At 41.7% G+C, this 17,665-nt stretch overlaps 1 protein-coding gene across 1 annotated transcript in view; it reads left to right on the top strand.

The window, feature by feature from the left end:
• LOC122655758 (cysteine synthase, chloroplastic/chromoplastic-like) overlaps window positions 1-17,665 on the top strand; it is a 62,911-nt gene that overhangs the window by 12,214 nt on the left and 33,032 nt on the right. The window lies entirely within an intron of this gene.

Raw genomic sequence — 17,665 nt, 5'->3', positions numbered from 1 at the left:
GCTATGTAGGGGAATAGGAAGAGTGATTGGATTGGATTCACCACCTATGGCCTGTGAAGGGGATATGCCCAAGGCTTCTCCACCTATGGCCTGTGATTGGATTCACCACTAGGGGGGGAGGGGCTTCTGTTTAACCACTGTAGGAAGCATCTCACAAGAGAGAACACAAATTTTTGAAAGTCAAAATTGTTGAGAGTGTCTCCCTTCAATCTTATTTATAATTCCAACAACAACTATTACAAACTAAACCCCATGCGTGGAGGCCTCTAGGTAGAATGGAATCCCCAATATATTATTACATGAAATAGAAAGTCCACTTACTAAAAGGAAAACTCCTAATTAGTAACTAAGCATGGTTGCAACAATAGAAACCATAGTTGTCAAGGCGACTAGGAGACCCAAGGCACTGGAGGGGAACCTAGGTTTGCAGTATAACTATATGTAATATAGCGTTGCTAATCGTAGTTTAAGATCTTGTCTCATCTCGCCATTTCGGGCAGGTCGAGATTTCCAAAATATATGAAATTTACCGAAATTTTGCCAAAATATGGTATTTTTCTGCCATATTTCGGCAGTCCATCTCGGTGGGTTTTTGGCCATATTAAGGCCTGATACTTCATGCACACCCATATTTAAGCTAAATAAACACATTTAAACCTTCATATTGCAAAAAATTGAACTCAAAGTGGTGTTTTGGGTTTGCACCCTTGATTGACAGTATATGGTCGGACCCTGATGTATAAATAGTTAAATACACATTGTTTAAGTAATATACCAAAATTTCGACAAAATTTCACGAAATATACCGAAATTTGGACTTTTTTCATTTCGTATGGTAATCTCGTCTCGGCAGTATCGAGATATCCGAAATATACCGAAATATCGGTGATATATCACGAGATTTTGAACCATGTTGCTAATTTCATATAGTTATGCTTATACGCAACATAGAAGTCATATCAATGCAATATGATAAAATTATGCTAGTAATGACCTAATATGAGAAAATCAACGTATAATAAACAAAGTATATGAAAGGGTAAATGACATCTAGGGTGCCTAACATTTCGAGAAATTGCAGCTTAAGGTACTCAACGTTTCACATATTATGTTGGGTACCTAAACCAAGATAACATTAGTCAGGTTAATTTTCTTTCTATTTTCAATTTTACCCTTATATTTTTATACTATTCTTCTTCCCATTCTCAAATAAATATTGTTCAAGAGCCCTGTCAGCAGCCTCTGTACCTGCAAGTCGCCAACTCCACGACCATTCCACCCTCTGCAACACCGCAGCCCCACCACTTACCCTTGTCCTGTCTCATCCCCACCATCTGCAACTCCCTCGCCCCCACCACTTATCCCTGTCCCACTCTCATCCCCGCCACCACCACTTACCCTGTCCCGCCTCACATCCCTACTATCTGCAAGTCTCTCACCCCCACCACATGGGATACCTGATAATTACATACTAGGTACAAGATCTGCATATTCAAGTGATGTAGATGCTAGTATGAGTTTGGTGATTACCGAACTGGAACTCAACTGATAACAGCATCTTCGAAAAGTTAATAAAAAAATTGATTCTGTGATCTCTGAACTGTGAAATAAGCACATTGTGTTTAAATGAGCCCCAATGATCTGTGAACTGCAAACTGAGCACATTGTGTTCAATTGAGCCCCAAAATCATGTGGGATGTTTGCAGCAATTCCCCTCTGTTGTTAGGGGGTTGATTCAAAACATAACTGAGTTCATAATCCAAACCACGGTGAAAACAATTGAGCAATAATGGAGACGAAAAAAGAACCAGAAAATAAGAAGGAAAGCTAGATATGCTAAATTCTATAAGAAAAATCACAGATACGGAGATTTTGGTATTGTCTTCATTTCTTGTTAAGAATTGGAGAAGATTGGCATGGCAATCCACCAAAGGTGAAAGGGATTGTGCTTTCCTCAACTCTCACCTGCTTAGATGTACAATGACTCATATGCACAGAAAGACAGTAAATAGTTTTTATTTCCGGTACTAGTATCCCCACCCAAAAAAAAAAAAATCTTACTAGTCTCCGTCTATGGCTCTGGATCTCACCATCCTTGGACAGGCCATCTCCGTTCTGGATCAGGCAGCCTTGAGAGATGCCTCTTCTGCTTCTTCTCCTTCAACTTGATGGAAACTGCGGCGGCAGCATTGTCTTTGATCTTGTTGTTCCGGCCACCATGTCCATGCTTGGAGAAGACCCAACTAACACACACCCAGCCTTGCTTCTTTTTTTTCTTCTTGGGAGTCCAGGGCTCAATTCGTTATCGCCGAATCTCATGATTGGGAGAGCTTTTCATAAGTTGTGATCCTATCGCACTCCTCTGAGATGGCTTCAGATAGCCATATAGAGCTGTTGCATCTGCCCAGCAGGCCAGCACCATAAGCGAATCCTATCCTTGCAGTGTGAAGCTTCCTATCCTCCCCATCATCGTTCATCTCAGCCTTCAACATCTAAGGCACAAATTCATCCACACACAGATTTTCAGATCTTGCAGTTCGTGCTCAGTTTTAGGGTCTCAGTGGTGCTGCTTTTGTTCCATTTAATGGTTGTGGGTGTTCTTGGATTTGGGGTTGGTGGCTGGGTGCTTTAATGCTGTGTTTAATGGTTCTTTGTTCGCAAACCCAAACCCTTGATGAAGCTTGATACACTTGAAGAATCCTTCCAATGGAGCACAATTGATGTCCTTGCTTGAAGGAAGTCTTCTATTGTTCATGTTTGAGACTGTGATCTCATTTCTTCACTCTTATTCTCTACTGCATTTTACTTCTTTTTTTCTTTAGAGTTCTAGTGTTTGCAACACTCAAAATCGATGATAAGGAGCCCTATCCCACAGCCAAAAACCGACCAGGTTAAACCACCCACGATTCAACCATATTCTGCACACCATCAGTAAAACGACCATACCACACTCTTCTGGTGTCGGAATGACTTAATTCTGGCGGCATTGGAAAGCAGACTTGAAGCTCTACAAATTCTATGTTTTCAGATTTAGCCCAGGTCATGAGGAACACCTCGAAAATTTCTCTACAAGTTTCTGTATGTGCAAACAGAGTATTCTGGTCAAACTGTGCATCATTCACATTCTAGATCAGTACTACTTCGATCAGAGTTAGATTGAGCCGATTCTTGAGGCATATGAAAATAGACTTGAAGCTCTCTAACTCTCATGATTTAAGATTCAACCCAGGAGGAGAGGAGGACCTCAAAAATGCGGCACAAAGTTGGAAAACAAACTTAGATTTCCCCCAGCCTTTGTAAATCTTAATGTGATTCGGTCGATCTATAAGCCCAACAAAATAAATACTAAAATGTATGATATTATTGCTCTCTATTAGGGAAGGGCAAGAGATCCGATTTATAGGATAAATCCTAACAGTCTCAAAACTAGTCGTTTTCTATCTGTTAGAACTCTGTCGGTCAACCGCCAGGCAGATCTGTCGACCACCTGACTAGCCGTTAGAACCAAATGGTTCTTTGGCTGGTCAACCATCAACTACTTCTTTCAGCCGGTCAATTGCCTGACAAGTTTCTGCAATGCTTGGCTCTCTGCCAGTTAGTTGGATGACCGGTTCTGAGATCTAGTTTATCGCATAGCAATTTCTGCTCTTGACCAAGTAATGTAGTTCTAGATAGGAATAATCCCACTAGAAGCCAATAACAGATCCTTCTCTAAAACCAACAACAGATTGGGCAGATTTAGGTGTTTCTAGGGCAAAACTAGGGTTAGGTTTAGAATTGGGGATGAATCTTATATGGTTTTAATAGGCAGACCTAGGGGGTTATTATGGTATAAAAATATCAAGGTTTAATTAAGTTTGAAAATTCTGCAGAATTAGGGTTAGGGTTTCGGGTTTTAGAAATTAGGAAAACTATGGAATTTAGGGTTTAAAGTGAGGTTTTGGGGCAGGGCTTTGGATCGAAGGTAGGGGACAGTGGAAGGGTAACTCGACTGGAATTTGGTTGGTTTTTTATGGTGGGAAGTATAAGATCTGAAAATTGGAGTTTTAGGGCTTAATGGGGAATGAAGGGGATTAGGTTTTAACTGTTGAAATGGGCTGTAATTGAGATCGAGTGGAGGGAAGGTAGTAAGGGATCTGTGGCTGAAGTTCGAATGACTTTGAGTGGAGGGATAAGGCTGGACAGATTTTAGAGTGAGGTTAGGGTTTTAGAAATCGATTAGGGTTAAGTGGAGGATTAAGAAGAGGAAAGTAATTGCAGAATTATATAAACTACTTACTTGAATAACACTGATCTCCAACAGTAGCATATTGAAGAAGAGCTAAGAGAGGACCTCCCGATCTACAAGATGCAAGGAGTAACTAGAGTCCACCAGCCCTTCAACCTTGATATGACTCACAAGGGGGGTCTTGATATGATGCACAAGACAGTCTCTGAAGAGAAAAGCAGCAGCAGCAAAGGCCAACAGCAAAAGCTCGATTTTTTTAAACATAAAACTGGTGGGGGAGCCTCTCCCACGATCTCTTATTAATAAGGGCCTAAGGGCCAAATCAGATTACAATGCAAACTCCTCCTTTCTAAATCGTGGAGGTTTAATCTGAAATTAAAACACTTAAAGAGAAAAGACCTAACTACCCTTAACAACTTAAGACAACTTAAAACAATTTAAATATTCCCTAGCAACCAATAGGATCAAATCCCCTAACAACCAATAGGATTAGATCACTTAAAACAGTTGAAATAAAAGATACCCTAGGAACCAATAAGAATAAAACAATCTCAGCCAATAGGATTAAGTCCTTAAGGCTGCTAAAAAAAAACTAAGTATAGAACTGAAATAAACTATACTAAGGCTCCTACTAAAACCCAAGTCTCCGGGAGATCGCGCCGGCGAATTCTAACTGTGTCAAAAGTGCCCTAATTTGAGTTTTGCAACTCAAGGATAAAGCCTCTAACTAGGTTGATATACACAATAAGGCACAATGATACAGACTCTAACTAGGGTGGAAATACAATTGTTAAGCCTAATGTGATTTCCTCAATGGTAAGGTTGCTCCATTGTGACCAAGTGGTCAAGTGTTCAAGTCTGGAAACAGCCTCTCTATGAAAGCAGGGGTAAGGCTGTGTAAATTATGACCCTCCACAGATTCCGCAGTGGTGGGAGTCTCGTGCACTGGGTATGCCCTTTTAATGTGATTCCCTTAACCTATAAGTCCAATAAAAATAAATACTCAGATATATGGTCTTAATGGTCTTTATTGATCCCCTTTTTAAGGGAAGGGAAAGAGCTTCCAAAAATAAGTACTCAGATGTATGGTCTTATTGGTTGGACCTAGATGGCTACTGAGAGAGTGTGTAATTCAATGGTGACTAAAAACTTTGAACCAACTCATTCGTTTCTCAAGTGACTAAAAACTTTGAACCAACTCATTCGTTTCTCAACTTACTCGTTGGTGTCATTGGCACTCAAGCACATGCATGCATCACAACCACATCCACACATATACAACGTTTCAACAAACACATACGGCTATCACTCGATGGGGCTATCACCAGCCACACATCACATATTCCAACCTCCACACACAAACCATCCTACAATAGATAATATAAGAATGCAAGCATCCACAACATCCACACAATCACAAGACAAGTCTTACGTGGTTCGACAGTATGCCTACATCCATGTTGCAAATGGTAGCTTGGGCTACGGTCCAAATCCTACCTCTGTATGATGCACAATACAACAAATCTGCAGCTACAACTGCAGGGAGCTACAACCCCCGATTTACACAGCTACAACTGTGAAGGTAGTAAAACATTTGGTTTATCCAACATAAAACCAGGAGAGCTCAACAACACCAAGCATTAGGTAGCTACAACCCATGTGTCTAGCGCCAACTGAACACCCTGTAATGTAGTCCTAGATAGGTAGGAGACCTACTAGGAGCCAGATTATCAGGACCTGTAGAACTGCTGGTTCGATGGGGCAGAATTGAGGTTTTCAGGTCAAATTTAGGGTTAGGGATTCGGGTTTTGGGTTTTAGAATTTAGGTTGAAACTAGGGTTTAAACTTGGAATTAGGGCAAGGGGCTAAAGTCGAGTACTAAAGACAATGAGGGGGATGTTCAGTTGTTGTATGATGCAATTCTGATGGCTGGTTAGGTCTACACAGGAATTTAGGGTTTTCGGGGTTTTACAGAGACAATGTAAAATAGGGTTTGAGTGGTTGGATGGGGCTGCAAGTTAGGTCGAGTGGAGGAGGAGATGAGAGGGGGCTGTAGTTGAAATTTGGTTGAGTTTGGATGGAGGAACAAGGCTGGACAGAATTTAGAACAATTAGGGTTTATGGGGATCAATGGGTTTTTAATGGAGAAGACAATGTGGGTCGATTAGGGCAGGTGGGGCTTGGGTTGGAGGATTAAGAAGAAGAGGGGAATGCTGAAACAGTAAATAACTTGCTAATTAAAGAAGATCTTCAATGGCAACAACCTTGAAGACAGCTTTGAAGAAGAACCTCCCGATCTACAAGGTGCAACGAGTCACTGGAGATCCACCAGCCCTTCAACCTTGATAGGACTCACAATGGGGGTCATGATATGACTCACAAGTCAATCTCAGAAGAGAGAAACAACAGTAGCAGTAGCCAGCAGCAAAGAGACTATTTTTTTTTAAAACTTTTATTAGTGGGGGAGCCTCTCCCATGATTTATTAATATAAAGAGGCCTAGGGCCTAAATCCTAATACAATTCTGATTCTCTCTCCTTCAGAATTCGCGGAGAGGTTCATAATCTGAAGTTAAACAACTTAGAAGAGAAAGACCTAATTGGCCCTAACACTTAAAGACACTTTAAAACTCTAAAGCTAAGAAGATTCCTCATCAACCAATAGGATATAAGATCCTACTAGCCAATAGGAGCTCTTCACTTAAACTGAACCAACTTAAATTGAACAAATTGGATGCAACCAATTTGAACCGGTTCAATTAAAGACATAAAACTAAAACTAAGTGTAGAACTGAAATAAACTAAGTATAAACTAGTCTAAGGCTCCTACTAAAACCTTATGATCAGGGGGGCTTCTTTAGCTCATGGAGGCTTGGATCTGCATCAACTCTCCCCAACTTAGAAACATTCATCTTTGATGAATGGGTGAAATCCGTGCGACACTCCTGCAACTTGGGGCTAAGCTTCTTGACATCATTAGTAGGAGTCCAAGTACTATGCTGTTGGGAAGAAACCCGACCACAAATTTTGTGATGATGAGGGGGAAGTAACATGTGGGCAGCAGCTTTAACACTCCCCGGGCAGAATTTTGGTGAGGCTGGAACAGTAGGGATAAAATCTTCAAGTCGTGGAGCCTTCTCTTCAAAGAACCAAGGGGGCATCACAAAGTCTAAGTGTTCAACCTCCATAGGGTCTTTAATGTTGAAAACCTTCTCATCGAGCTCCACCTCTTCAAGAACAAAAACTTGAATGTCTTCTTGTGGATTGTTCACAACCACTTCTCCTTCTTCTGCCACATCATCCATTAAGACTTGAGTAATAAGATGAACACCCTGAGCATCGTCACCCAAATCTTCGAAGTAATTAGCTAAGTCATCATCATCATCTGGGGGATATGCATGAAGACCAGGTTCATTGTCATCATCAGGGGTTTCATCTTCCTTCTTAGCCACATGGACAGATTTGTGCTTTTGTGGGCTCTCCCTGGCACAGTGTCCAATCTCATTGTAATGGAAATGCTTGTAAGGATCATTGATGCAGGACGACTTGAGATGGAGCTCCAATCGACTCGAGGGGGGAAAATTAATGCAGGCAAAATATGGTGGACCCCGCCCCCCCTAATGAGGACATCAGCCTAGTTGATCCGGATTTTCTGGTCTTTTGGTTCAATAAACCAGCCCCAATGTGAGCCACCATTCAGCCAGCCAGATTGTTGTTACTGTTTACCCAGGCATTGTTCACATGAACAGTACCTTGGGGTCCAATATTGATAGCTGGCTTTGAAGAGATGCTGCCAATAGTTGTTAGGATATTAGATATTAGTTTCTATTTACTTGTTTTCTTAGGCAGCAAGTTATTTCCTTTGTTTGGATTATTGTTAAGCAGATTCTAGTTTCCTTTTTGGTTTCTTTTATTTGTTAGACAAAAGATTGAGTTTGTTAGTTAGTTCCTAGTTTGCTTCTTTCTTGGTTAGCAAGTTATGAAGATAAATTAGAAGTCTTATTTCAGTTAGAATTTTCTTATTTTAGAATTTCCTTTTGTAATCGGTGTAAGGCTATTTAGATAGCCTCCATCGATTGTAAAGATTTATGGAATGCAAGAATGAATTGAGAGAAAGTGAGTTTGTGCATGTGCATACCCCCCCTTTTCTTCTTCTTCTCACGTTTCTTCTCCCCCCCCCCCCTCTGATTTCTTCTCAAATTTCCCCTCTCCTATTCTGTCCCCCATTAATCACTATTGTCCATGGGGGCTTTACCCTTATGATCAGCGCGTGGAGGAACTGTAGGGCGGGAAGAACTACCAATAGAGTAGCCTGATCGAGTAGAACCAGCAGCAGAATTTCCAATTCGAGTATGACCATTGGTAGTAGACTTGACTGCATGAAAAGTTTTGTGGGTGTCTTCGGTAGAGGAATCAAATCTTCTATTTCCAGCCAATAATTCTTCAGCCTTCAATGCCTTCTCAAAATAGTTGTTGATGTCTCTAACATCAGCCACTCCAATAGCCCTAACAATGTCTTCTCTCAATCCCAGTCGAAACCAAGATAACATTTGAGTGGCCCCTTCTCTAGTGCCAGTACGAGAAGCAAGAGCATCAAACTGTTGCATGTACTCAGCTACAGTCATAGTCCCTTGGCATAGGGAATTGAATTGATCCTGGAGCTGAGCTCTAAAGTGCCTGGGTAGATATTTCTCCTTCAAGTCGTATCTCATGTCTTCCTAGGTAGTAGGTGCATGGCCATCAAGTTCCATGTCCCTCTCTGCAGTGCGCCACCATTCTCGGGCAGGGCCAATCAGCTTGGTACGGGCCAATCTCATCTTTCCATCTTCAGGCAAATCATACCAATCAAAATAGTCATCAAGGGCAGCAAGCCAGCCATAGAATACCTGAGGATCATGGTTCCCATTGAACTCCTTCAGCTCAAGTTTCACCTTCTGTGTCATACCTTCGATTGGAAGCTTCATCTAAAGTGAAGTAGGATCTCAAATACTCCTCAAAATTATGTCTTTGAGGGTCTTCTCTAATTCTGTCCCTGTCTTCTCCGTATCCTTTTCTGTCATGTCTGCCCCGATCTCTATGATCTCTATATTCTCTGTGATTCCTGGAGTGGTCTCTGTGTTCCCTAGATCTATTCCTATGATTTCTTATCCTTCCCAGGGTTCCATGTATCTCAGAATTGACTTGGATTCTGTCCTCTTCTAAGCGCAGGTTGCTGTCCCTAAGAGGTGTAGTCTGTATCTCTTCCATTCGTGTCAATCTTTTTAGTAAGAACTTGCTGTGCAGCTTGCATAACTTGTTGATCAACCAAGAGCTTTTGGAGCATTGCCATGATTGCAGTCATGGGATCAGGTTGGGGTGACAGATCTGGATTCAACACCGGATTGCCATGGTGATCCATGGCTCTGATACCACTTAATGTAGTCCTAGATAGGTAGGAGATCTACTAGGAGCCAGATAATCAGGACCTGTAGAACTGCTGCTTCAATGGGGGCAGAATTGAGGTTTTTAAGTCAAATTTAGGGTTAGGGTTTCGGGTTTTGGGTTTTAGAATTTAGGTTGAAACTAGGGTTTAAACTTGGAATTAGGGCAAGGGGCTAAGGTCGAGTACTAGGGATAATGAGGGGGATGTTCAGTTGTAGTATGATGCAATTTTGATTGCTGGTTAGGTCTACACAGGAATTTAGGATTTTCAGGGTTTTACAGAGACAATGAGGCTGCAAGTTGGGTCGAGTGGAGGAGGAGATGAGAGGGGGCTGTAGTTGAAATTTGGTTGAGTTTGGATGGAGGAACAAGGCTGGACAGAATTTAGAACAATTAGGGTTTATGGGGATATGTAGATTTTTATTGGAGGAGACAATGTGGGTCGATTAGGGCAAGTGGGGCTTGGGTTGGAGGATTAAGAAGAAGAGGGGAATGCTGAAACAATAAATAACTTACTAATTAAAGAAGATCTTCAATGGCAACAACCTTGAAGACAGCTTTGAAGAAGAACCTCCCGATCTAAAAGATGCAAGGAGTCACTGGAGATCCACCAGCCCTTCAACCTTGATATGACTCACAAGCATAGTTTAAGATCTCGCGATATCTCGCCATTTCAGGCTGGTCGAGATATCCGAAATATACTGAAATATGGTATTTTTTTCTGCCATATTTCGGCATTCCATCTTGTTGGGTTTTTGGCCATATTAAGGCCTAATACTTCATCTATACCCCTATTTAAGCTAAATGTTGTAATATGGGTCCACGGGTAAATCTGTCCATGGGAGTATTCTTGTATGTGGGTTTTAGTCCCACATTGCTTAGTTATATTTTTGTCATATGATTTCAATATTATAAATAAAGGCTTGGCTGTGATCACATTGATCAAGCCAGTATTCACGGAATTCCACATGGTATCAGAGCCAAAAATATTCCGGGGATATGGGAAGTAAATTTTTTTCGTTTTTTCCCCTATACATGTTCTGATTTTTTTTTTGGGGATTTGTCTTTGCCTATTTTTCTCCAGCCACCATGCCTGACGAGTCTGAGATCACGACTGCTTCGACTGGTTTTGACGATTCCAACCAGCGGGACTTTGTTCCCTTTCCAGTGAATCCCATAAAGTTGAATGGCAGCAATTATCTTCTGTGGTCTTGTTCCTGTTTATTTGTTACTGGTTCTCGTGGGCTTTCTGGTTATATCACGGGCACTAAGGTAAGGCCTACAGAGGTTGGATCGGCTTAGCATCGATGGATGAATTTCAATTTTTTGGTGATGTCCTATTTGGTTAATTCCATAGACCAGACCATTGCTGGTCGTTATCTGCTCCTTGACACCGCTGCAAAAATTTGGAAGACGGCTCATGACACATACTCTCAGGTTGGGAATGCAGCCCAATGCTATGAACTCCGTCAGAAGCTCCATACTACCAAGCAGCTGGAGTTGTCTCTGTCCCAATATTACAATACCATGTGCAAACTATGGCAGGAATTGGATTTTTTGGGCACATTTAAGGCTACCATAGATGTTGACGCGACGGCCTTCAGGAAGTGGGAGGATGGTCTACGGCTGTTTGATTTTTTGGCCGGCCTCGACATTGAATTTGATAATATCAGGTCCAATATTTTAAATCGGGATCCTCTTCCCTCTTTGGAGCAGGCCTATGCCATACTTTCGGCTGAGGACACGAGGCGCACTGCCATGGTTCATCCTGTTACTCAGGAACGGTCAACCCTTGTTTCTGGTTCTCAATCTTCCCGTGGAAATTCCTCTCATCCTCCTCCTACTGATCGGCCATCTAGTGATCGCCCGCCTATTAAATGCGATCATTGTGGGAAGGACTGGCACACTAAGGACCAATGGTGGAAACTTCATGGTCGTCCTGCGGATACTCGTGGGCGTGGAAGGGGGGTTCCAATCGGCCTAGTTCCTCTCGTGCTAATCAGGTTGCCACTGAAGATCCATCTGAACAGTCTCTTTCCTCTGTGATGGCTGAGTTACACAATCTGCGGGATATGATGAATCGCTTGGACACATCTTCCTTGGCATCTGTATCTCCTTCCATGGCGGCTTCGGCTTTGTCTCTACCTGCTCCTTCCAATGCACCTTCTTCCACAGGTATTTCTTTTGGTGGGAATTGCACCTTGGTCATGCCTGACTCTTGGGTTATTGACTCAGGAGCAACCGACCATATGACAGGTTCTTCCTCTGTTTTTACCACATATACTTTTCTTTCAGGCCAGTCAAGGGTTCGGGTTGCTGATCGGTCTCTTTCTTCTATTTCTGGGAAGGGATCCATTCAGTGCTCCTACTCTCTCACTCTTTCCTCTGTTTTACATGTTCCTAAGTTTACTACTAACTTGCTGTCCATTAGTAACCTGACTAAGGATTTGAACTGCAAAGTAATATTTTTTCCAACTTATTGTTTATTTCAGGATTTGGAAATGGACAATACGATTGCATGTGGTAAGGTGGTTGGTGGTCTGTACGTGCTTGAAAATTCCCGGACAGCATTGACATCATAGCTGGCATCTTCTAGTTTTGATTCTGCATTGCTTGAGTTAAATAATTGGCATCGTCGTTTGGGCCATCCCCCGATTGGGGTTTTATATACTTTATTTCCTAGTCTGGTAAAACAATGTAATAAACACAACTTTTCTTGTGATTATTGCACTTTGGCAAAGCAAACTCGGAGTATTTTTCCTATTTCAGACAACAGAAGTTTGACTCCTTTTGGTTTAATTCATTTTGATGTTTGGGGCCCTACCCGTTGTGTTTCTACCTTTGGGTTTAGATGGTTTGTCACATTTATCGATTGTTTTAGCTGGACGACTTTGGTATATTTGATGCATAGCAAGAGTGATGTGTTCAATTGTTTTATGTTATTCCACAAAATGGTCCAGACCCAGTTCGATGCCAAGGTGAAGATTCTTCGCTCAGATAATGGCAAGGAATATATGGATGGTGCTTTCCGTTCCTATTTGGATGGCTATGGGATCATACACCAGACTTCTTGTGTTGACACTCCCGCTCAAAATGGAGTGGCTGAACGCAAGAATAGACATCTACTGGAGGTAGCTCGTTCCCTTATGTTCACATGTCTGTCCCTCCTCGTTTCTGGGGTGATGCTGTGCTTACAGCTACTTACCTCATCAATCGACTTCCATCTCGTGTCTTGGGTGGCCGCTGTCCCTTGGAGATGTTGGTTTTGCAAATCCACCTTTGTGGTGCCCCCAAAAGTGTTTGGCTGTGTTGTGTTTGCACGAAATCACCAAGTCCATGGTAAGCTTGATCCCAGAGGATTACGGTGCATTTTTCTTGGTTACTCGCCGACTCAGAAGGGCTATAAATGTTACCATCCTCCTACCAGAAAGGTGTTGGTTACTATGGATGTTGTCTTTCGGGAGTCGGAGGCTTACTTTCCAGCGCCGGTACCTCTACAGGGGGAGACTCAAAGTAATGAAGAGGTCCCGCTGATTGCTCCTTTAGATGTTGAGATACTAACCATTGAAGATGTTTCTATTGAACTGGAGGATGGAGTTACAAGTCAAGAACAAGAAGTGGGACAGATTGAGCAACAGGTGCAGGGGGAGAGACTTGTGAAACAGAAATACACTCGGGGAACTGATTTTCCTACAGATGGTCCTCGGTACAAAGAGAAAGAAACCACCACTGCTGCACCACCTACGCAATCGGCATCTGTTCCTACTCCAAATCTTGCTGCCAGTCATACTTCGGGTAAACCCCCTCTTGATCCTAGTCTTGATTTTCCCATTGCTATTCGCAAACAAAAAAGAAGTTGCACTCCGTATCCTATCTCAAACTTTGTGTCCTACAACTCTCTAACTCCTGCCTTTCATGCTTTCGTATCCTCTTTGTCCTCTATCTCTATACCTAACACTTGGCAGGCAGCAATAACCGAACCAAAATGGAAGGAGGCAATGAATGAAGAAATGCTTGCCCTTGCTAAAAATCAGACCTGGGATTTGGTAAGTTCTCCACATGGGAAGAGGCCTGTTGGTTGTAAATGGGTCTTTGTTGTAAAGCACAAGGTTGATGGTTCTGTGGAGAGATACAAGGCGAGATTAGTCGCCAAAGGGTTCACTCAAACCCAAGGAATCGATTATCAAGAGACTTTTGCTCCTATAGCGAAGATGAATACTGTACGGGTCATTATTTCTTGTGCTGTAAATCAAGGATGGGGAACTTCAACAACTCGATGTGAAGAATGCCTTCCTACATGGAGATTTGGAAGAAGATGTCTACATGGAGGTACCCCCGGGTTTTACCTCTTTAGAGACTCAAAGGAAAGTGTGCAAGTTAAAGAAGGCCCTATATGGTCTGAAGCAGTCCCCAAGGGCTTGGTTTGGCCGATTCTATAAGGCTATGATCGCATATGGGTATAAGCAAAGTAATGCAGACCACACATTGTTTGTTAAGAGAGTGGGACAGCAAGTTACCCTTTTGATTGTCTATGTTGATGACATAGTAATTACAGTGATGCATATGAGATTCAGAAGCTGAAAGCTTATTTGGGCACGGAGTTTGAAGTCAAGGATTTGGGCAAATTGAGGTACTTCCTAGGGATTGAGGTTGCCTATTCAGCTAAGGGCATATCTCTCTCTCAAAGGAAATATACCTTGGATTTATTGAAAGAAACAAGGATGCTTGGGTGTAAACCAGCAGATACCCCTCTGGAGCCCAATACACATTTGAAGAGTAAGGAAGGTGAGCCAGTGGACAAAGGAAGCTATCAGAGGTTAGTGGGTCGGTTGATTTACCTCTCACATACCCGGCCAGACATCACCTTTGCTGTAAGCCTTGTCAACCAATACATGCATGATCCTCACTCTTCTCACTTGGAAGCAGCATACAGAATTCTCCGTTACCTCAAGTCAGCTTTGGGGAAAGGAGTATTGTTCTCTCCACACGGCCATCTCCGGATAGAGGCGTACACTGATGCAGATTGGGCTGGTAGTCCTGATGATAGGAAGTCCACATCCGGATATTACACATTTGTTGGAGGTAATCTAACTACTTGGAGAAGCAAAAAACAAGCTGTTGTGGCTCGATCTAGTGTTGAAGCTGAATTCCGAGCTATGGCACAGGGTATTTGTGAGCTCCTTTGGCTCAAAGGGCTTCTTCAAGACTTGGGGATGAGTGCTGATCTTCCTATGCGACTCTACTGTGATAGCAAGTCAGCAATTAGCATTGCTCACAACCCAGTCCAACATGATCGGACCAAACATGTTGAGATTGACCAACACTTCATCAAAGAGAAGCTGGAACAAGGAATTATTTGTATTCCATTTATTCAGTCTAGTGAACAGTTGGCTGATATCCTTACCAAAGGAATCAGTACAAAATTGTTCTTTCCTACTGTTAGCAAGTTGGGCATGTTTGATATGTATGCACCAACTTGAGGGGGAGTGTTGTAATATGGGTCCAAGGGTAAATCTGTCCATGGGAGTATTCTTGTATATGGGTTTTAGTCCCACATTGCTTAGTTATATTTTTGTCATATGATTTCAATATTATAAATAAAGGCTGGGCTGTGATCACATTGATCAAGCCAGTATTCACGGAATTCCACACTAAATAAACACATTTAAACCTTTATATTGCAAAAAAGTGAACTCAAAGTGGTGTTTTGGGTTTGCACCCTTGATTGACAATATACGGTCGGACCTTGATGTATAAATAGTTAAATACTCATTGTATAAGTACTCAAAGACATAATAACAAATTGAAACAAGTTGGAAGAGTGGAAAACAAGAAAAAACCCCCCAAAAAGATCCTTTGTCCAGCTCTCAGTCGATATTTCGACCTTTAGCAGCGAAATATGGCTTTTATAGAGGGCCTTTAATGAGTCACGTGGGGGGGGGGATTTGTAACATTTCGGTATATTTCCGAAATATGCCAAAATGGCCCGAAATTTCGACGAAATCTTATACTTTTTCATTTCACCTAGCCATTTCGTCTTGGACATGTCAAAATTTCTGAAATTAACCGATATATCGCCGAAATTTCACAAATTCTTGAACCATGCTCACAAAGGGGGTCTTTATATGACTCACAAGACAATCTCAGAAGAGAGAAACAGCAGCAGCAGTAGCCAGCAGCAAAGAGACGATTTTTTAAAAACTTTTATTAGTGGGGGAGCCTCTCCCACGATTTATTAATATAAAGAGGCCTAGGGCCTAAATCCTAATACAATTCCGATTTTCTCTCCTTCCGAATTTGTGGAGAGGTTTATAATCTGAAGTTAAGCAACTTAAAAGAGAAAGACCTTATTGACCCTAGCACTTAAAGACACTTTAAAACACTTAAACTAAGAAGATTCCTCATCAACCAATAGGATATAAGATCCTACTAGCCAATAGGAGCCCTTCACTTAAACTGAATCAACTTAAATTGAACGAATTGGATGCAACCAATTTGAACCGGTTCAATTAAAGGCATAAAATTAAACCTGAGTATAGAACTGAAATAAACTAAGTATAAACTAGTCTAAGGCTCCTACTAAAACCCTATAATCAGGGGGGCTTCTTCAGCTCATGGAGGCTTGGATCTACATCACCCCGATACAATAAGCAAGGTGGGTTTATAAAATTTGCCCTAATTGCAAGCTCAAGCTAGTCTAGGTTTTTTTATCAAGCACCTTGCCTAATGCCTACACACTAGCACATATGAATAGAATACAACAATGATGTTATACAACAATGAAGCTTGATAAACTTGAAGAATCCTTCCAATGGAGCACAATCGTTGTCCTCGCTTGAAGGTAGGCTTCTAGGGTTCCTTTTTGAGATTCTCTCCTCTCCTTTCTTCTGTCTTCTTCTCTAGGGCGTTTTTCTTCTTTTTATTTTTATTTTTTTGAGAGTTGTAATGTTTGCAACATTAAAAAATCGATGATAAAGAGCCCTGTCCCGCAACGGAAAAGGTTGAACCACCCACGGTTCGACCATATTCTGTGCACCATCGGCAAAACGACCATACCACTCTTCTGGTGTCGGAATGACTTGATTTAGGCAGTGTTGGAAAAAAGCACTTGAAGCTCTACAACTTCTATCTTTTACAGTTTCAACCCAAGTCGTGAGGAATACCTCGAAAATTGCACTGCAAGTTTTTATATGTGCAAATAGAGTATTTTGATCACTCTGCACACCATTCACATTCTAGATCAATATTCCTTCGATCGGATTTGGATCGAGCCGATTCTTGAGGCATATGAAAATCGACTTGAGGCTCTCCAACTTTCATGATTTAAGCTTCAACCCAAGAGGAGAGGAAGGCCTCGAAAAATGCACCACAAAGTTGGAAAATAAACTCAGATTTCCCTTGGCGTTTGACAGAACCCGAGAGCAAAACAACCTTCAGCAATAACCAACATCTGTCCTCCCAAACTTCAATATCTTTGATTCTTTTCTCATCTGATGTCCAATTGACCAGATTCTTTTTTCTACCTAAAGCTGGCTTGAAGGGATACATTTCTTATGATTGACCTTCAACTCAGGTGCAATGCATGGGTTCCAAAATTGATGGAACTGATGCATATGCTGAAACTGCTACCTGAAGCATACATGCAATGCCTGAAGAACAAGTCAAGTCATAACTTCCCACTCCGATATCAGATTGATATGATTCAAATTTTCTTGGAAAGGTAAGTTTGAGATATACATTTCTCATGTTTCGAGCTCCTTCAAGTTCCAACTATAAGGTAGCTCAAAAAATCCAAAGATAACTCTGAGATCTTCAATTCTCATGTTTCAAGCTCCTTCAAGTTCCAACTAAAAGGTCGCTCAAAAAATTCGTTAAGTTACTGCTGCAACATAAACATGTAGTCGTTAGCACATAACATCCTTCACCTTCGGAAACATTACCTTTTGCACTCTAGGACTCAAACTTGCATTCTCATCATGCCAACACATCTCTCAACTGTGAACTTCCAGTTATGCCAA

The sequence above is a fragment of the Telopea speciosissima genome, chromosome 3 (assembly GCF_018873765.1).
Source record: "Telopea speciosissima isolate NSW1024214 ecotype Mountain lineage chromosome 3, Tspe_v1, whole genome shotgun sequence".
NCBI lineage: Eukaryota > Viridiplantae > Streptophyta > Magnoliopsida > Proteales > Proteaceae > Telopea > Telopea speciosissima.
This window is presented reverse-complemented; position numbering and strand designations above follow the sequence as displayed.